Below are 19261 nucleotides of genomic sequence, written 5' to 3' on the forward strand. Positions count from 1 at the left end.
AGTTTGATTTTTCCTCTGCAAATTGTGGCCTGTTCTTCAATTTGTCTGAGGACCGAGGACAAGGAGCGGGTGGAGGTGGCTGACAGGGGACAGAAAAGGCATTTGATTTATATTTTATGGCTGGTTGAGAAATCATGCGTTCTGGTTCTAACCTGACCTTTTTGGCAGGCCTCATTTCAGTAAATATGCCATCACACCAAACTGCCAATAAATTACTAGAATACATTAATACAATTACTTTCCCTGAGCCACTTGTTGGCCATCATTGGAGGTGTCCATCAAGGATTCCACAGGAATGTTCCCTTCTGCTGAAATCAGTCCCAGGCAGAGGTCATGGCGGATCAGACATCCTTTAGCAGGTCGAACAAGAGGGTCACTTCTCAGGCCAGCCTGACTGCATAAATCACTGGCACAGCTAAGTAGGAGAGATTTGTTGATTTGATGTTATTGGAGCCAACACCACCAATCCATTCTAGAGAGGAAAATTACGCTGCCTCCGATGACATTTCATCTCACGTGTAAACTTATTTTTGTGTGTGTTTTCGTTTTCTTTGTTTTGGTCAGGGGTGGTTCGAGGTTTTGGTAGGTACCTCCTTGAAACTGTCCTGTCCTCATTCCTAACAGATAGTTACATGTTACTAAGGGCTGATTTAGGGTGATTAGAGCAAATCAAATCAAATTTCACCTATTAAGAAAAAAAAACTAAGTCACATTGCACTTAAATGTCACCCATATTTGTGACTCCAGACCTACTTGGACTTTTAATAAAGTGCTGTTCCCTTTATATGGTCTTTCAGTATTTAAATAGGAAAAAATCTCTGCTAATTGCCTCAAAGAGAGGGAAACCATGTCTACGGGAGACTTTATGAGTCAGCCAGCTGTCTGGTGCCTTATTCACAAACGACAAAGCTGAAGCCTAAAAACACTCAGCAGCCTGCCCGAGGTCAACTAGTGAGCTAACGGCTGAGTTTGAAGAATTCAGAGAAATGTAACATTGAAGAAAAACAAAAGATTTTATTTAGCTTTTTGAGATGTGAGAGGTTACTCTTAGATTGACTTTTTCTTCCCCTTGACAAACAGGTTTCTAGGATGATCCTAGTAATTAAATATCTCTCTGAAAGAATTGTTTTATAGCAGTAGGTTGAGTTATTTAGCTCAGTATTTGAATAAATGTTTTACCCCTTTATCTAGGGATGTAGACAGAGGCAAGGAGTTATAGCAAGAGGAGTGACGAGGCAGGAACTCTAGAACAGCTCCTGTCAAACTCACCTGTCCAACCTGCCAGGATCCCTCCACAGGAGGGCGAGGAGCCAAGGGGTGACGTCCGTTGCTTTCAGCACTAGGAACCGTGGCTAGCCAGGGCTTTGGAGACCAGTAATAAAATTAAGACGAGCAGAAGGAAAGGTAATACAAAGGTAAAGGTGAACGATTGTGAGAATATTACTCAGGTTGTGGGTTAGATGGTCGATGAGAGTGCAAAATGAATAGCCAGTAGTCTTCAAAATTAGAAAATTCTGAAATCATTAGGGAGAGGGAATGAATGACCACAGTGGAGTCAAAATTTGAGTCCTTTAATCAAACTTTCACCCGACTTAAAACAATAAGAGAAAATATTGCCCCAAGAATTGTTAGATCATAGATAAAATTGAGACTAATTATCAACTTTATACAGTTAAACTCCAGGGTGAAAGTATTGTATTGCTCTTTAGATAGTCATAAGAGAAAAAATTTCAAAATCTGTTTTCAGAACTGTATTACCTGGTAAACTATATAACTTGAAACATCTTATCTGGGAAGAATGTCTTTGGATCACACTGGGGAGCGGTGGCCTTGTAGGTGACAGAGAGTGACGAGGGAGAGGGTGAGCAACGGGTTGTTTTCAAAACAGCGAATATTCCTTTCACGTGTCCTAAGAACCTGATGAGTTTCGTGGTTACTATTGCTATATGGACTTTGTTATTTATGAAATATCTTGAATATCAAAGTGCCTTTTTAAAACTCAGCTTAGGTGAAACTAGTAGAGTTTATGCTTTACATTTTGTCATCATTTACAGTTTATACAGGTTGTTCCCAAGTGAATTCATGCCTCCCTGAGAAATAACTATCACCACCATTACTGATGAATTCAATAACTGTTTCAGGATCATGTGTCATTGTTCTTCGGACCTTTATACAAACCCTCACACATAAAGCGCACTCTATAAATACTTGTTGAGTTGGTCAGAATAGAATAATAAAAGTAAAAGCCAGAAATTAAATTCAGGTCTTTCTTCAATTTCAAGTCTAATTATGGTTAAAGGCGAAGCAGATTGATCCGAGAGCTGGCAAAAGGATTAGATATTGAGGATAAAGGCAGGGAAGAGGAAATGATTTCCAGATCCATGACTATTTGATCATAAAATGCTAAATGTTATTCATTCTCAACAATGAATAACACTTTCTGCTGAAGCTGAATTAAATTACATAGAGTGGAAAGGCAACACTAAGCCACCAGCCCTGGAAGTTCTAGTCAGTCCTTAACATCATGAAGATAAACAGACTTTGCCGTATTTTGGAGAAGAATCACATCCTCTTTATGTCTAAGAAGAGGGAAGGAGGCTCAGTGCAAATAGAGTCCTGAGGACTAGTCTCTCTGTTAGGCCAATTCTGCTGCCCTGAATCCGACTAATTCTCTTCTGTGAAATTAGATAGGCTTTCCTCTTCAAAGAGGGATGAAACATGACATTCTAGCCATCTTAATCACTGCAGAAATGAGGGTAGACATTCTCTCTCTATTTCTTCTTTGCTTTGTGAAAGTGTATGAGTAAGAGAAAGGTTTTCCTTTGAATGAAGCTTCTGAGCTGCATACCACGCATCTTAAGTCTTCCGTGCATTTGACAGAGTTCCTCATAGTTCATCAGTTAGGGTCAGACTCTGCTTTCTTTGAGAGCAGGGGGAAATTTTACAACAGACAAATAAAAAGTGTTCACAGAGACCTCCATGTTAATGGACTGTTGAGAATGTGTTGTGAAAAATCTTAACGTGCTGAAAACAATCTCTATGATAAAAAAGTGAGAATTTAACCATCAGCAAACTGTTTCTAAAGCTATGACCTGTAGTATCTTTACTGAAGATGTTACAGAGAACTTGTAAAAACCATTTAAAGCTCCTACATCTTCTGAAATGTTTGTAACTTTTATCTTACTGGCAGGGACTTAACGAGGAGTCCAAGTGCCACGTTAAGTGTCTTGTGTGCTTCACAGCGTAGACTTTCTTCTTAGGCTCACAGGAGGATTGATGTTCTTATTACCAGAATCTCTTTATTTACTGGAATGTCAAAGCTCTAGGAAGAGAATGCCTTTATCTTCTGTGGGAAATTTGGTACAAAACAACGATCAGTAAGCCCAGTTGATTTTATGGTACTTGCAACGACTGCTCTTTTCACATCTACTCCGAATTTCCCTTCTTAAATATTCTTCTTTCACCTTTCCCATCCTCTTACCCAGCTGTCTGTATCTTTCTACTTCTGTGGTCACCTGAGTCATGACTTTGAACAGAAACAGTGTATTTCAAACTATACTGTGTTAACCTAGTGTACTTTTAAAGTCTGAGATGGCTAGTTTAAACTTTGGTGTGAGAACATGTTGCATTTTAGAGTTACTTGTGTTCCTCCTGGAGCGGTACCACAGGTAGTTAATAGAAACAGGATGCTCTGTGCACACAAGCCCTGGTGCAGGACTAAAGGCAGGAACATGCCATGTGATGAGAACTCGGCCAGGCTTCCTGGCCTCTTTGGGAGGAGCGCAGTGCGACTGGAAGAGCACGTACACGAGGAAAGTAACAGAAATCCCCTCGGACTCGCGCTCCTGCTCACTGGCTGGGTTAGCCTTGAGTTAGTCACTCAGCCTCTGGGCTTCCATTTTTCACATCTATAAATGTGGAGAATAAAACCTCACCTGGAAAGGGTTTGTTTCATTTTCCTTAAGGAGTCCAAGCAGGTAAAACATGAATGACGCTAGTTAAGAAATGTTAGCCCTCAATCCAAGAGCTTTGCTATAATCTGGAGACCACATTGCCTTATAAATTGGGCCCAGTGAAGTTTCCAGTGCCTTATGATAAGCAGCAGCGGGATCACGTGGAAGGGGGGTTTAGAAGTACGTTTTAGTGGTTCCGTGGCTGGTGAAACAAGCTCTAACTCCTGAAGCTTGTATTTCACCACAAGAACATGCACCAGAGGGGGGGCGGCCAATGAAACGGGCCCTTGCTTGGAAGACAGGAAGGCGAGCAGAGAATTGCAGAACAGCAGCTCCGAGCTGCCTAAATATCACCTCTAGAGAGAAGCATGGCCTCGTTCAGTTGAACAGGTCCTGCTCTTGTATCATAAATGCATCTGACAGCCAGGAAACTATTTCCCACCAACCCCTTTAAATGACCAAACTGCATTAAATAGCACATCCCATCCCCCATTTCTTCATCTGTGCCTCCACCAGTTGTTACGACTGCCCATTCCTCAAGCCCTCTAAGGATTTATGTCCAATAGGTGGAAAGATTTGGTGGTAACATATCTGACTTCCTCTCACTCATAAACACAGCAGCTCCTGAATTGCTTCTCACAATGAACCAATTTAAAGTCACTAAAGCCTCTGGAATTTCCTAGACCCAGCTCTCACTTCCAACTGAGCTATTCCTTGCGCTAACCTTTTGCAAAGGGAATTGCAGGGCAAAGACAAGTAGGCAGTGAGGACCAGGAAGTGAGCTGCTGCAAGTAGGGAAGGGATATTTCTCATCAAACCCATGTAAAATATTGCTGACACCTTTGTCTTCTTATTTACAAATAACATGTGTTCTAGGAAGACTATTCTAGGGTGACTTATTTCCAGGTGTGATTTGAGATCGATATTTTAAATTCTAAACTCTCCATGAACGTAAGCAGGGCCTCTCAAATTTTAGATGCTTAAGAATCACCTGCAGATCTTACTAAAATGCAGGTTCTGATTCAGTGGATCCAGAGGAGAGCCTGAGAGCCTGCATTTCTAAGAAGATTCCAGGGGATGCTGGTTTTGCCCCGCGGTAGGTCACATTTTGCGTAATGAGATTCCAGAACAGAACATATGTTCTTCACCTGGAGTTCATGGGAGAACATGTGCGTTTAGTAACTCATTTGAAATTAAATTCACGTTTGTGTGTGTGTGTGTGTGGTTTTTCGAGTGAGTAGGTTCATAGCTCTCATTAGCGTCTCAACTGGTTCATTTGTAGTAAGTTAAGGACCACTCGATCTGCCATTACGTCATCACCCTGCGTTGAGGTTCAGCTGTGGAACTTGAACACTAAAAATTCTGTTTTTGTTTTGCCTTGATTTTGTTGTTTGTTTTTCAAGACCAATTCCAAAAACCTTTGGCAGAGATAAAACCTTCCAGAATCTCAGGCTGTAGAGCTGTCCCCTTTGGCCCTCCCCAGTGAAATTCTAAAAAATTAAGTTACTCATTTTCTTGTAGAAACACTGGAGGCCGTTTTGTACATTTTTCAACGTCCAAGGGAGGGAATTCGTTAGATTAGTATTTATAAATGTTTTGAAAGAGATCCCACTTCTGAAACTCTTATTTTTGTTGCCTAAATGAAAACTGGTTGAGAAGACCCACAACTCTTTAGGATAAATTTTTCTCCAGAAGATGAGCTTCTGTGGGAAAATGAGATGTATTGTCATTTGAAGGCGTTCATCATAACCTGTCCTTGGCATCCCGTGTTCCGGTGTGCAGTGGAGAGCCCCGCCCAGCAGAGGCTGAATGATGACACACGCATTTCCCTAAACAATGACTCACTGTTCAGTGAAGATTTCAGATTCAGCCAGTGTCACACCAGGATGAATAGTGTATGAAATCTGTAAGACATATTTTTAAATTTTTTCTGATGTAATGAGGATAAGTGAATATCTAGACAGCAGTAATAGAAATCACAGGTAATAGGAGGTAATTCAAAGAGATGTTGGGGGAGGGTATAGCTCCGTGATTAGAGCACACGCCTAGCACGCATGAGGCCCTGGGTTCAGTCCCCAGCACCAATATTAAAATAACTAACTAAATAAATAAAATTACCCACCCACCCCACCGCCAGAAAAAACCCACAAACAAAATAAATACGATATTTTTAAAAAGAGACATTTATTGGAATAGTGAAGAAGTTGTATCATCTAATATCCTGAAAAATAGCATCATAAATCATTTACTGGGCATGAAATAATTGTAAGGACATGTAAGTACATGTCTCGGTTGTGATAGCGAGTAGGAGAAAGGGAAGGTTTTAAACTAAAAGAAACTGTTTCTCCAATAAATGTTTGAGCAGTTAGTGTTTTGTCGTCTCTCCCTCCGTTCTGCTGAGTCTGTCTATCTTTCTCTTTATTTTTTTTTTCTTTGAGGTGTTTGTTTCTGGATCAGAGCTTCTGAATTTAAATGGAGCCAGGTGCAACATGAGCACCTACCAGTACATGGGTATTTGAATTTGAGAAATTCCAGATCAGAGGCAGGAACGATGAGAGAATATTGGAAAATACCCCTGAGGAAAGCATGTTAAAATGAACTTTTTTAGGTCTCTCGACGTTGTGAGTGTTTGAGAATTTTCTGCACAGAGCTCTCATCTCACCTCTTTCCTTGAGTTCCTGGGTTAGACACATGGTGCAGAATTCAGTTCCTGAAAGATGACTGGGAGCCCCCTTTGCTGGTCAGAGGCCATCCCACCACTCAGGTGCCCCACTCTCCCCAATTCCATTGCATCTGTTGTCTCCCAGATGCCACACAACCAGTGTTTTCTCTAATTCTTTCCTGGGTTAAAGCTCATAAAGTTTATCTTTGTATTTATTCTCTAGGTAGAATGATCCTGATTAAATAGTTTACACTTACATGACTTCTCAAACCAACATTTAATATCACGATAGACAGTAATTTTCACTATCCTTTAATATAACAGTAAAGTGTAGTATGTGCTGGGTCTTGATAGATCCTCAAGGAAAAGTGAACTAACTCTAACCATTCTAATCATGGTGATATTTGCAGACTTCATTACTGATAATTACCATTAGTAAGCACTTAACTGTAACTTCACTATCTCATGTAATCTCGACAAAAACACCAAGAGTAAAGTATTATTTCTCCTAGTTTAGACATGAGAAATCTTGGGATCAGAAAGGATAAAATAATTCATTCAATGTCACGTTATGTTTAAATAGCAGGGCAAGGATTTGAACCTAGGACTTTCTGAAACCAAATCCTAATTTTCTGAACTGTATTAAAATACATACACATAAACAGTCAATGATTCTGTGAACAATCATGTCACAAATAATAAACATTCAACCTATATTTTAGCATCTCTCATAACCTGTAGATTTATATACATTGCAATTATTTTTTCCCAGATGTATTCTGGTGTCCTTCCATGAAATTTATACCCATGACACAAGACTCTTGCTTATGCTTTCACAGAGGAAAAGAAAAACAGAGACCTTGTTTCTTTCTGTGTTCTCTGCAGGTTTTTTTTTTTATTGACGTATAGTCAGTTTAGAATGTTGTGTTAATTTCTGGTGCACAACACAGTGATTTAGTTTTATATATATATATCTTTTCATATTCTTTTTCATTATAAGCTATTACAAGGTATTGAATATAGTTCCCTGTGCTCTACAGTAGGACCTCGTTTGTCTGTTTTATATATAGTAGTGAGTTTCTGCAAATCTTGAATTCCCAATTTATCCCTCCCCTCTTTTCCCCTTTGGTAACCATAGTTTTTTTCCCCCCATGTCTCTGGGTATGTTTCTCTTTTGTAAATAAGTTCATTTGTGTCATTTTTTTTTAAGATTCCACATAGAAGTGATATCATATGTTTTTTTAATTTTGTCGCACTTTTTCAGTTTCCTTTCCAAATATGTATTGATTATATCTTTTCATACTTGAATTGTCCCAACACAGCCAACTAGAAAAGTTTCCTTTTCATTGGAAGACTAAAAGAAATATCTAAATAGTTGTCAAAAACCCAAAGATAATATGGGCTTATTTCTAATCCCAGTACGAGATAGCCTGCAGCTTATTATTCAGAACTAGCTTCCAGTCATTTTATAGATATGAAATATTCAGAAACTTCATGCTGCAGAATATATTGAATATTAGAGTGTTTATGAAGCATTGCATTGAAACATATTTTTCTCATAAATAATTTCCCATATATGGGCTTGAAGAGAACTTCTTTTTGGCCCAGCAGGATGAGGATTAGTTAGAATTTTTCAATGACGTTTAGTTTCACTGCAAATAAAGAAGAATAAAATCTCAATTAACTAATATCTTTGGGGAATGAACTGTTCTCAGGAAATTGCTTTTCTGGCTAGCTCAGGGAAGAGAAGTCATTTTATGAGACATAAATGTTTATCAGTTGCCAATTCTATGTTAGCTATAAACTTATGACTGGGTTCGAGAATGCCATTTTACACGTGCTTCGTCCTTACATCCCACACCATCTTGCTGAAGTAGACCACGTCAGTTTATATGGGATGAACCCAGAGTGCAGAATAACTGAATAACATCTCCAGGGTCACAGTTCCTAAAGGGCAGGGACAGGATATAAGTCTGTTTCTGCATGACTGTAATATTTATTCTCTTTCCTCAATTGCTTGAGAATCACAAAAGTGTACCAGGAAGAAAGACCAGAGTAATTAAAAGCCCAGAGATGGCAAAGTACAAGATGTTTTTAGAGTCTGTAGGTAAAGCCGTCTTCTGGGGAGGATGATTCCTGGAGCAGTTACGAAATGATGACCTGGAAAAGGGCAGGGTAAGGTGAGTGAAAACAGAGCAGTGCTTTGGGAGGATCAGATGGTAAAGCAGGATGGAGGTGAGACAGGAAGTGGGTGATGTAGGGGGAAGGCAGTGAGACTGGATGGAAGAGACAGCTGCAAGAGTTATCCTCCCAGAAAAGGCACAGGCGACTGACTGAGTAATTGGATGTGAAGACTGAGGGAGGCGGTGAGCTCCAAGCCAACTCGGTTGTTTCCATTCTGTCTTTGGGGACGTGGTTAGAAACAAAGAGAAAGAGGAAAGGGAGCTGAAAGGACACTCCTAGAAAGGAATGGCAGAGTAGGAAAGAGTGAAGTACGCTGGACATGAAGGGGCGATGGGACATCCAAGTGGAAACACGCGGCGGACGTGGTCATGCTGAGAATTCAAGAGGGAAGTCGCACTGCAGTGTAGGCTGGGTAACAGTTCTCTGAGAGGTTAAGAGTTACAGCCTGTAGTAGACAGAGTTACATGACAACTCCCGGGAAAAGAATTTGAAGGAAAACAAAAATTGAAAGCTGAAATTTCCTTTATTAGGGAACAAAGAGGAGATCCTAGAGATAGGAGAACAATGGGAGCATGGTTTTTCAAAAGCCAGGAAAGGGAGCGCATCTCAAGGAAAATAGAGTTTTAAATACAATCGTTTTTTTGATTCAAAGCTGCCATAGAGGTTTTTTTGCTTCTATTGTTTCCTTATAAAAATATCAAATGCTCAGGAAAACTGTGAACGCCATATAACCACCACCTAGATTGTACAATGAACATTGTCATATTTCCCTTGCCACATATTTATTTCTCTCTCCATCGCCTTCATTTTTGATGCATTTCAAAGAAAAATCACAGACATCAGTTCACTTGGCCCCTAAACTTAAGTATATAAAGACGTCACTGCCTATTGAGTGTACCACTGAGCTGTATAACTTTAGGGGGAAAAACAGTAATAATTGTACAGAATCACTTGGAAAAAGCATGCTGATTTCAGGATAATTGGCTGTGAATCTCAGAACTGAGAAAACGTACTACTAACAAATCCTATGGAAAGTTGTACAGGGCAGTTACTTACTAGGCTGGAAAATGATGAGTACTTATGGCCTTTATAGCTGACATTTCTATAAATTGGTGAGGGCAAAAGCCAGGTGACCGAGAGAGCCGTGGTGAATAAGTAAGTAGACGCTGTGCACGGGTAGACCACCCCCAGACGTGTGGCAGCAAAACGCAGGGAAGAAGTCGGGCAGTAGAGACAACGGCAGTGTTCACGTAACTTGCTTTCCTCAATGGCGGACATGGTCTTTGGGGTGGAAGTGGTCATGGTGTTTAACTGGTACAGTTGAAAATACTTTTTTAAATATATGGCCATACTTCCTTGACTGAGTACTTCTCTGTGAGCTTTTAAAATGATCTTGTGCTTGAAAACACTGTTCGTGCTGTGCTTTGGTCAGTCTGAGAGGTTTGTGAAAGCTGGAAAATACTGGGTTACGTTGGAAGTGTACTAACCCCAGAATGTAATCTGGAATTTCTGTTTCTGGCCATAGTCATGATACCCATTTGTGTGTGTGTGTGTATAATTTGATGATTTCTATTAAAGATGAAGCCAGGTAAAAAATCAATTATTTCAGCATATTAAGAAATCTGGTTTGGACAAATCAAGGTTTTACTATAAAAACAGAATCCTCTGTGGCAATCAAATTGTCTTCATACAGAGAAATATTTTTAGTATTTACAAACTAAATTGATTTTTGAGAAGTGAAAATTATATTTATACATCATATGAGGTATTTACCAGAAACGTAACCTATTGCATACGAATGTGGATGAATGCGGGTTGTGAGGACATTCTGCACAGAGTACCTCATTACAAAAGTTGGGCAAGACTGATGTCTGGATTTCTGCATTATTTCCTGCAGGTTTTCTGATGTTTCCATGAAATACTATGGAAACCTTATGCAGTGTCATTTGTTTCCCTATGAATTGAGTGGATGGTTTCTCCAAAGTTTGATCACTAGGATATCATCAAAAATGAGATAATAAAGGAAGTATTTTTAGATCTGTTTTTCATTGTTTTTCATGAAGAATAGAATTGACAGTTTTCTTCACAGGGGCACAAAACAGCTGAATTGCAGTAACTATAAATAGCTCGAACTTGTTGCTTCTTGTGGCAAATAGAGTAGGAAAAGTTAGAAAATTAAAAAAGATATGGATGGAGGATACAAATGTCCCTTTTATAATAAATTATCCGGAAATGATCTGAAATATCCATGAAATTAACTGAGAAGCCTCTTGACTTTGATATTGTATGCAAAAAGACACAGGAAGTCAACGTAGGCCCCTTAAAAGTGAGGAATGGAAGCGATGTGGAATCAGCATCTTTACTGTGAATTACGGGAGCCTTCCGGGAAATAACACAGATGTTTAGTTTTGAGTTTGCAGGTTTTATTTCGTTCTGGTATTTTGTTAATTTGTGGTCTAGGAATCTGAGAGAAGCATCAAGAGAAAGGGGGAGATACAGCTGTGTTCTGGTCAAGGCATTTCTCTTGATCGTTGGCAATTTTCCTGACACCTTTCGTGTTGTACGCGGTTTCTAAATCAAGAGGAAGCGGGAACGAGCAGAATCACGAGGGCAGCCACTTTGCAGCCTCCTCTTCTGCCTGCTGCCTTTGTCTCCCTCAGTCTTGTTTCCAGGAATGAATTCCACAAAGTATGACGTCAGCACTACTCCGTGTGAATAAGGCACTGATGTGAGTCCTAAGGACAGAAAGACAGATTGGACAGTTTTTGTCTTTGAAGGCTTCTTAGCTACCCTTTGCTTAGTCATTATTTCCCAACATAAACGTTACAGAATGACTCATTGTCAATTCCAGCTCCTTTTTAGAACCTCTGTAAGACTTTCTAACCTGGTATAAAATGCAAAATAAACACCTCTCTTATATAAAGGATCTTGATGGATTCCAGGGCCATCTGGGACAATATTTAACTCATGTTTCCAACACAGTTGGTCACTTTCTCCCCGCCCAGTATTGTGGTAACTTTGCTTTTTTTCCATTACTGTGGGTAGCTTCTGATGTGCCCAGTGAATTCAGGACTTTGATTCCAATTTGCAAAGGTATAAAGGCACAACAAACCACAAATTGAAGAAAGCAAGCTTGTCTTTATAATTGGAGCAACTAGATCTTGGTTCTACCGCAAGGCAGGAGTTGAATTACGGATTGGATTAATTTTAATTGTTCAAGCTGGTAGGGTGGATGCCTTGCAGGATAGAGAAGAAGAATATGAAAAGAATATCAGTATCAGATTTGAGAGGTGTTCCAGGAAGCAAAAGCATCTCCCTGACCCAGGTGCAGTGGTGACAAATGACTTACAGGTAGAAAAGCATCCTTTATATGGTTCTTTCTACCATTTACCTTTAAGGGGAAAATGATGAGCTATTAAGAGTCTGCCACCAGTTAAATTATTGGCTCATTTCCTATCCTGGGAGAGGAGGTAGGGCTGCATGCTGGCTCTTGGTATCTCTTACTAGGTGTGCACAGAAGAGTACGGGGGACCGTGTGTAGGGGCGAAGTATCCTCAAAGAGGAAAGGTATTTGAAGATAATGTTCACCCTTTGCATTATTCAAAGGGAAACTGTAAAACCATGGACTGTATTAATTATTCTTTTCCAAGTTTTTACTTCTGTGATGCTGTGACGTTTCTGTGTTCATTAGTTCACCAGTTAGATGGGAGCAAGTCTAGCTGGGATCAAGATAGGAGAGAGAGCAGGAACATGTGGATGTCTTCTTCCTCTCTTCCATCATCACCCACCACCACCATCCCCCACTGTCACTGTTTCCTCTCCTTTTCTCCCACTCTCTCCCTTCCTATCCAGAGCTAAGAATGTCTTGCCTGCTTCACTCTGCTTTCCATCAAAGGCTACTTGCTAAGATTTTGTTTGTTTTTGTCTAAGAAAGAACGTGTACTTTAACAAACAGTAGTCAAACCCCACTTCCCAGCTAAGTGACTTTGAGTGAATCCTTTATTTTCTTTGAACTTGGACTTTTCCATCTTCAAGACATGAGCACATGAGATAATGTAGGCAACAGTGTTTTATTGTAGTTTATGTGCCTTTGGGAGAGAGAGAGGATGCCTAAGTTTTAACTTTTTTTCTCTCTGGGTTCCAGTTCATGGAAATAATAGGGAAAAAAATTCTGTGAGCCAGATGGGAGGCAGAGATCCCAGAGGATCATGACCCTCTGGGATAACTGGAGAGGAGGAGCTGGGAGGCCCCTCCTTCCTTGACTACAGGACTGTGGGCTCACCAGCTGTGAGCCAGAACAGATAGAGGCCTGGCCCAAAGAAAGTCACCCTACTTGTCACTCAGGGTCGCTCCCCCTTACACCTTAGTGGGAAGGAGTAGAGGCGGGTAGAGATGGGGCGGAAGTACCTCATTAACACAGCCCCAGTGTTTTCTTTCTCTTTGAGGAGAAACACGAGTGTTAGAAGAACACAAAGCTTCCATTTCCAGAAGTGGCATTTACATGTATTTGTCACCCTTTGACTAAATACTTTGACTAATGCCAAAACTTAACATGTTTGAAATCCGATTACTGAGGAAGAGTGCCCGACGCTTCTACATCTAGGTGAATGCAGCTACTCTCTTTTTGGTCAGTGCACGTGAGAAGTATCCATGACTGTACGACACTTCTGCACCCCCCCCCCAGACAACCTGAGCACTGAGCAGTTACTTCATAGTAAATGCACGTTAGGATAGTATCACGGCTCACGTGGAAACTAGACCAAGAGAGGCAATCTTCGTCCAGCATCACAGAGTAAGTCAGAGACAAAGTGGAGACGAGAACCCAGGCCCCTTCAAAGCTACCCCTTTTAACTTTACTCTAAAGGGTGAAGGCGTAGATAGAAATGGGATAGAAAAGAGGAGAAAGTAGGCAAGGATGTAAAAGTTATAATCATGCTACACATTGACCCCGATTCGACCCAGGGGTCTGTTGACTTGGGTCCTTCTACAGCTTAATCTAACAGTTCTCACCAAGAATCGTTTTGCTTGGGAGCACCCTCTACAGGGAGATGCTAGCAGGCATCTGCACCTGGCAGTTGTGTATTATGTACCTAATGAGCAAATGACATGTTCAATAACTGTGCTGTGAAAATGAAGCTTAAAACAGGACAGGCCTGCTGAGGCAGCTCATCTGCACGTGATGCGCACTGCTGGCCCATCCCGGAGCTCCAGCATCCTTTGCATTTACCCCTTAGTGGGTCCTGCTGAGGAGTAACATTAAAACCAAAGCAATGCTCACTTAATTAGTTATATATCGGTGTAAACTCATTTATTCAGCATATCAACATCCTGTATTTCACCTAAGGGTCGCCTGAAACACTGCTCCAACACTGCACCCTGGGGAGGGGGAAATCTATAGTGATTGCAGACTAAGCATTTGTAAATTTAGTTTTCAATTAATCATGGCTCATTTAAACTTATAGTAATTTAATACTGCTTATTTTTAGTTGCACTGTCTGGTGTTAGCCTGAAAACAAAGCAAAGCAACCATAATTGCTGTTACGGTTTTTCATTAATAACTTTAAAAGAAAATGATAGAACTTTTTTTTTTTGGAGAAAGAACCAATTTTAAATTCAATTATCATAACTCACCAGTTAAAGATTCACTTGCTGGAGATTTCTTTGGATTCATTTTTACCAATTGATTAACTATGCTGCCTAAACCTTAAGGAAAACCAAGAAATCCAGAAAAGTAATGTATAGGTGTAAAAGCTGTATTCTTTTTCCTTCTGTAATTTTTATACCTTAAAGTAAAAGTTGTTTAACCTTTATAGATATTAAAAAAAAAAAAAGACTAAAGAAATTAAGCTGTGGGGCCAAAGTCATGAAACTAAAAAGATTGGGTCTCCCAAGTCCCTGGCGAGGACTCTCCTTCAATATTTGGTCATGTACTTGAAGTCCCATTTTATGCTTGGAATTCCTTGTGTGGTTAACACACGTTTTCCTATCATGGGAAATAAGGAATGTTTCATTATGTTCTGGTCTTGATTGGGAATCCCTTATTATTCAAGCCCGTCTGCAAAGAGAAGGGAAGCTCTCCAGCGTCTCGGTCCCACCACTGGCCCTCCTCTCAGGCTGCCGCCCTCAGCTTTGCTCGCCTCCAGCTCTGAAAAGGACTGAAAAGGATGTGGGTTTTCTTGAGCACCCTCTCAAAGACATTCTTCATACTTGGGAGTGATAACGTAGGATTTTGACTCCTAGACTAACATAGAAAATTTTAAATTCTTGAAATTTTTATCTTTCCTTTTAAATTTATACAATTTACTTTCCATGTACAGTTATTACAGAATATTGGCTGTATTTCTCCATTTGTACAATACATTCTTGAGCCTATCTGATACCCATTAATTGGCAACTGCTATACCTTGACCCCTGCCTTCCCACTGATAACCACTAGTTTGTTCTCCGTATCTGTGAGTCTGCTTCTTTTTTGTGGTATTCTCTGGTGTGGTGTAGTTTTTAGATCCCACATATAAGTGATATATAGTATTTCTCTCTCTCTGACTTATTTGCCTTAGCATAACACCCTCCAAGTCCATTCATGTTGCTGTAAGTGGCAAAAGTTTGTTCTTTTTATGGCTGAGTAGTATTCCATTGTGTGTGTGTATGTATAGACAGACAGATAGAACATCTTCTTTATCCATTCATCTGTTGATGGACACTTAGGTTGCTTCCATACCTAGGCAATTGTAAAGAACACTGCTATGCATATTGGGGTGCATGTACCTTTTCGAATTAATGTTTTTCGTTTTTTTAGGATATATTCCCAAGAGGGTATTTGCTGGGTCATATGATAGTTCTATCTTTTAGTTTTTTGAGAAACCTCCATACTGTTTTTCACAGTGGCTGCACCAATGTACATTCCCACAACAGTATACAAGAGTTCCCCTTTTCTCCACATCCTCACCAATATTTGTTATCTGTGTTCTCTTTGATGATAGCCTTTCTGACACGTGTGAGGTGATATCTCGTTGTGGTTTTGGTTTGCATTTCCCTGGTGATTAGCAATGTTGAGCATCTTTTCATGTGACTGTTGACCATCTGCATGTCTTCTCTGGAAAAATGTCTATTCAGTTATTCAGCCCATTTTAAAATTAGGTTGTTTTTGTGATGTTGCATTATATGAACTGTTTATACATGTTGAATATTAATCCCTTATCAGTCATATCACTTGAAAAATATTTTCTCCCATTCAGTAAGTCATCTTTTCATTTTGTTGATGGTTTCCTTTGCCATACAAAAGCTTTTAAGTTTAATTAGGTCCCATTTGTTTATTTTTGCTTTTATTTCCTTTCCTTTAGGAGACAGATCCAAAAAATATTGCTGTGATTTATGTGAAAGAGTTTTCTACTCAGGATTTCCTCTAGGAGTTTTATAGTATCCACTCTTACATATTGGTCATTAATGCACTTTGAGTTTGTTCTTGTATGTGGTATTAGAAAATGTCCTAATATTCCTTCACATTTAGCTGTCCAGTTCCCCTTACTGCAGAGATTGTCTTCTCTATCACATATTCTTGCTTCCTTTGTCACACAGATTAATTGACCATAAATGCCTGGGTTTATTTCAGGGCTCTCTACCCTGTTCCACTGATCTATGTGTCCATTTCTGTGCCAATTGCTTAGCTTTGTGGCATAGTCTGAAGTCAGGGAGCACGATTCCTTCAGCTCTGTTTGTATTTCTCAAGATTGTTTTGGCTATTTGGGGTCTTTTGTGTTTCCAGGCTACTTTTAAAACTTTTTGTTCCAAATCTGTGGAAAACAAACACCATTGGAAATTTGATAGCCATTGCACTGAATCTGTAGATTGCCTTGGGTAGTATGGTCATTTTAACAATATTGATTCTTCCAATCCAAGAACACAGTATACCTTTCCACTGGGTTGTATGGTATTCCGTCTCTTTCCTCAGCATCTTTACAGTTCTCTGAGTACAGGTTTTTTGTTTTTTTTTTTTAACTTCCTTAGGTAAGTTTATTCCTAGATGTTTTATTCTCTTGGATGTGATGGTGAATGAGACGGTTTCCTTAATTTTCCTTTCTGGTATTTCATTGTTGGTATATAATAGACACAAATCTGTGTCATTTCCATCTGTATCCTGCAATTTTACGGAATTCACTGATGAACTCTAGTAGTTTTCTAGTGGTGCCTTTAGGATTTTCTATGGATAGTACCATGTCGTCATCTGCAAACTGACAGTTTAACTTGTTCCTTCCCCTCTGAGTTATTTCTTTTTCTTCAATTGCTGGGGCTAGAACATCTAACACTATGCTTACTGAAAGTAACAACAGTAGGCATCCTTGTCTTCATCCTGATCTTAGAGGAAATGCATTCAGCTTTTCACCAATGGGTATGATGTTAGCTGTGGGTTTGTCATATATGGCCTTCGTTATATTGAGGTATGTTTTATCTAAGCCCACTTACTCAAGAGTTTTTATCATAAATGGATGCTGAACTTTATCGAAAGCTTTTTCTGCATCCCACTTGATCATGGCGTATGAGCTTTTTAATTATTGGATTCAGTTGACGATTTTTGCATCTATGTTCATGAGTGACCTAGGCCTATAGTTGTTTTTTGTGGTATCTTTGGTTTTGGTATCAGGGTGATGGTGCACTCATAGAATGAGTTCAGAAGTGTTCCTTCCTCTGCAATGTTTTGGAATAGTTTAAAATCTTCTCTAAATGTTTGGTAGAATTCTCCTGTGAAGCCTTCTGGTCCTGGACTTTTGTTGAGATTTTTTTAAATTACTGATAATCTGTTCATATTTTCTATTTATTTCTGGCTCAGTCTTGGGAGACTGGACTTTTCTAAGAATTTGTCCATTTTACTGGCATATAGTTTGTTGACAGTAGCCGCTAAGGTTCCTTTGTATTTCTGTGGTGGTGGCTGTAAATTTCCCTTTTCTCTTGATGAGTCTGGCTAAAAGCGTATTAATTTTGTTTATCTTTTCAAAGAAAGAACCAGCTTTTTGTTTCATCGATCTTTTCTATTTATTTTTAATCACATTTATTTGTGCTCTGATCGTTATGGTTACTTTCCCTCTGCTAACTTGGGTTTTGTTTGTTCTTTCTCTAGTTCCTTTAGGTGTAAGGTTAGACTGTTGGAGAATTTTCCAAGTGCACTTGAAAAGAATGTGTAATGTGTATTCTGCTGCTTTCCGCTTGAATGCTCTTGATATATCAATTAAGCCCATTTGGTCTAATGTGTTATTTAAGGCCTGTGTTTCTTATTGATGCTTTGGATGATCTGTCCATGCCTTTATTTGTAAAATATCTTTTCTGCTAGGTTTCTAGCTATCTTTTTCATCAATGGTGGTTCAGCAGATAGTTGTGATTTTCATGTGCTCAGGGCCTTTCTACTGTGCCATCTTGGCTACTCTCCCCTTTTCTTTTGCTTTGATATAGTACTGATAATTTTAATGAAACTTCTACAGGTTTTAAGAGAAGTTTTATTAAAATTATGTTAGACTATCAGTATAACTGCAGTTCTCCAAAGTGAAGAAATAAAGATGAAGTCTCCTCTGTAGGCTACAAAAATAGAAGTTGTCAGAAATTCTATCATTTCTTGACACTGACGAACAAGAGTTTAAAACCTTGAAGTAAATGATTTTTCTAATTGCTACTATTTCGTGAGTTCAACAGGAGAATTATGGCTGTCTTCCAGTGTGTCAGAACACCATCAGGCGAGGCAAAGGCTAGCATGCCTTAAAAACAACCCCTCACAGAGAAGGGGTGCACAAGAACGGGGAGGGGAGGCAGGGCCGCCAGAACAAACTTGGCTTTTAAACGGCTTTCTGACGGCAGTGTAGAAAAAGCCAGATAGCAATGGAGGAAGTATGGGAGAACCCATCAGCGACTGAAACCCAAGTAGGTTTTAATGACTGACTACATTGTCTACATGAAACTAATATAATACTGTAAGTCAACTATACTGCAGTTGAAAAAAATAAGGATGGACGAGCTGAGGCTAAATGGCCTGCCACCAGTAGCTCTGCAGGAGCAGGTAAGAGGCAGCGAGGGGGCAGCCCACTGAGGGCTCAGGCATCACTTACTAATCCAAATGCCAGGTGATTACACTACTTCCCCTCCTGTACAGAGTCTATGACATGAGACTGGTGATTTTAAGAGAAGATGTTTACCTGGTTTGAATGGTGTAGAAAATAGATTCAGGGTGTAGCCCTTTGGAAGAGCCACTGGTAAGGTCTCTTAAAGGCATGTCTCATTACAGACTAGAAAAATCGACAGGAACCTGTAAAACATGGTGAACTACGACTACATAAGTGAAGGGAAAAAAAAACAAACCACAGCTGGGGGAGCATCTAAGGACCCAGGCTTCACGAGTGTCCTAGCTTAAAATATCTGAGATGCAGAGTAGAAAATACTGAATCTACTGAACTACAACTGCATGTCCAAAAGCAAGGGTTTT

The 19261-nt window shown here is 39.7% G+C and overlaps 1 protein-coding gene across 5 annotated transcripts in view; it reads left to right on the forward strand.

Annotated features, from left to right (window-relative positions):
- The window catches only part of DCC (DCC netrin 1 receptor), a 984533-nt gene that overhangs the window by 955800 nt on the left and 9472 nt on the right, over positions 1-19261 (forward strand). The gene's annotated exons all lie outside the window — the stretch shown is intronic.

The sequence above is a fragment of the Camelus dromedarius genome, chromosome 28 (genome assembly GCF_036321535.1).
Source record: "Camelus dromedarius isolate mCamDro1 chromosome 28, mCamDro1.pat, whole genome shotgun sequence".
In the NCBI taxonomy this organism is placed as follows: domain Eukaryota; kingdom Metazoa; phylum Chordata; class Mammalia; order Artiodactyla; family Camelidae; genus Camelus; species Camelus dromedarius.